The 1782-nt window shown below is 71.8% G+C and overlaps 2 non-coding genes across 2 annotated transcripts in view; both read left to right on the top strand.

Moving 5' to 3' along the window:
* Positions 1-1200: 1200 nt before the first annotated feature.
* On the top strand, positions 1201-1354 carry LOC125966619 (5.8S ribosomal RNA). Its single transcript, XR_007480503.1, has one exon. It is a non-coding gene; the product is annotated as a 5.8S ribosomal RNA (ribosomal RNA).
* Positions 1355-1706: 352 nt separating this feature from the next.
* The window catches only part of LOC125966620 (28S ribosomal RNA), a 4362-nt gene continuing 4286 nt past the window's right edge, over positions 1707-1782 (top strand). The window contains exon 1 of the ribosomal RNA XR_007480504.1: positions 1707-1782. This exon is cut by the window's right edge and continues 4286 nt beyond it. This is a non-coding gene — a ribosomal RNA (28S ribosomal RNA).

The raw sequence follows: 1782 nt of genomic DNA, 5'->3' as shown, positions 1-1782 counted from the left end.
CTAGCGATGCCCGCGTCGGGCGGTCACTCCGACGAATGAGCGGGGCCGAATCCGGCGCGAGGCGGCCTTCAGGCACGTGGTTCGAGACGACCTCGCACCGGCCCTAGCCCGGAGCGCCGCCTAGGACTCTGGGGGAAGGATAATCCCCCGCGGCTGACGCGCGCGCTCGCCCCAGCTAACCGAAGGGGGGCGGGCGGTCGGCGCGGGCGCGCGGGGGACCGAGGACCCTTAGCCCGAAGCGATGAGCGGAGGACGACGGAGGAAGGGGGAACTCGGCCGCGGCTCAGGCGCGCCGGCCCGCCCAGCGAGACCACCCGGTCGCGTGCTCCGGACGGACGGCCATCGCGGTCGGCCGGCCGGGACGCGCCGGGCCCAGGTCCGGGGCGGGTCGGGCGGCGCCGGCGCGCGGCCTGAGCGAACCCGGCCTCCCCGCCTGCCGCGCCAAACCTAAGCGAGAGAGATGATCCCGGCGCCGGCGGCGGCGCGCGGGTGGAGGTATGTGGCCCGCGCGCGTGCGTCGCGTGCGGGGAAGGCTCCGTTCGTCACACCGGAGTCGGCCCCCCGCCCACCGTCGCGCGACGTCACCGTCCTCCTCCCCGCGCGCGCTCAACCGGCAGCTTGGCGCTCCCTCGCAGTCCTGAAGTAGTCTCCGGGCGTGCCGCGGCCGGGGTCGGGCCCGGTGCCATCGCGGAACGCCCGCTCGGAACTTAAACCCATTGCGGCGGGTACCCAACTCGCGGATCGCCTTCGGCGGACCGTGGGGGGTTCAATGTCCACACCACACGCACGTTCTGAGGCGGGTGGGTGGCACCCGTCGCCGGAAGGCCGGAAAAACAAATTTTTAATCGTTGGAACTTGGCAAACCGCGGCGCGCTGCTGAGGTTGAGCGCGGCGGCGGTGGACGGCGGCGACCGCGACGGCAAGCCCCGACGTCTTGGAGGCGACGGTGGAGGGTCCGCGCGCGACGGCGACCGCGCCGGCAAGCCCCGACGTCCTCGAGGCGACGGTGGAGGGTCCGCGCGCGGCGGCGGCCGCGCCGGCAAGCCCCGACGTCCCCGAGGCGACGGTGGAGGGTCCGCGTGCGGCGGCGACGCGCCGGCAAGCCCCGACGTCCTCGAGGCGACGGTGGAGGGTCCGCGCGCGGCGTTACGCCGTCTCCCCGCCCGCTCCCGATCTCGCCCCGCAAAAAAACAAACGTACAACTCTTAGCGGTGGATCACTCGGCTCGTGCGTCGATGAAGGACGCAGCTAGCTGCGAGAACTAATGTGAATTGCAGGACACATTGATCATCGACACTTCGAACGCACTTTGCGGCCCCGGGTCCGTCCCGGGGCCACGCCTGTCTGAGCGTCGCTTGCATATCAATCGGGGTCGGCGAAGGGCGACCCGGGCTCCGTCGGCGCGACCTCTGCGCAACGTTCGCGCAGTTGCCGCCTTCGTCCCGCTAGCGCTTCGCCTCCCCGCGGCTGGGGGTTCGCAGGACGCCTCGGCGGCCTTCGTCCCCTTAAGTGCAGACCCGCGGCGTCCCCTCCTCACCGTCGACCCTCCCGCATCACGGGTCCGGGGCGCGGCTGCCGGTGGCTATCGACCATTGCGCATCCCGCGTCTCGCGCTCCCTCGCGCGGTGGGCCGCCGCGGAGGCGCCCGCGGAACGATCCAGCGAGCCCGGCCGCCACGCCGGCCGCGCCTACTACCCCCTCGTTTCCGACCTCAGATCAGACGAGACGACCCGCTGAATTTAAGCATATTACTAAGCGGAGGAAAAGAAACTAACCAGGATT

The sequence above is a fragment of the Syngnathus scovelli genome, unplaced genomic scaffold, assembly GCF_024217435.2.
Source record: "Syngnathus scovelli strain Florida unplaced genomic scaffold, RoL_Ssco_1.2 HiC_scaffold_397, whole genome shotgun sequence".
NCBI classification, from domain to species: domain Eukaryota; kingdom Metazoa; phylum Chordata; class Actinopteri; order Syngnathiformes; family Syngnathidae; genus Syngnathus; species Syngnathus scovelli.
The sequence above is the reverse complement of the archived record's forward strand: the minus strand, read 5'-3'. Positions and strand labels throughout refer to the sequence as shown.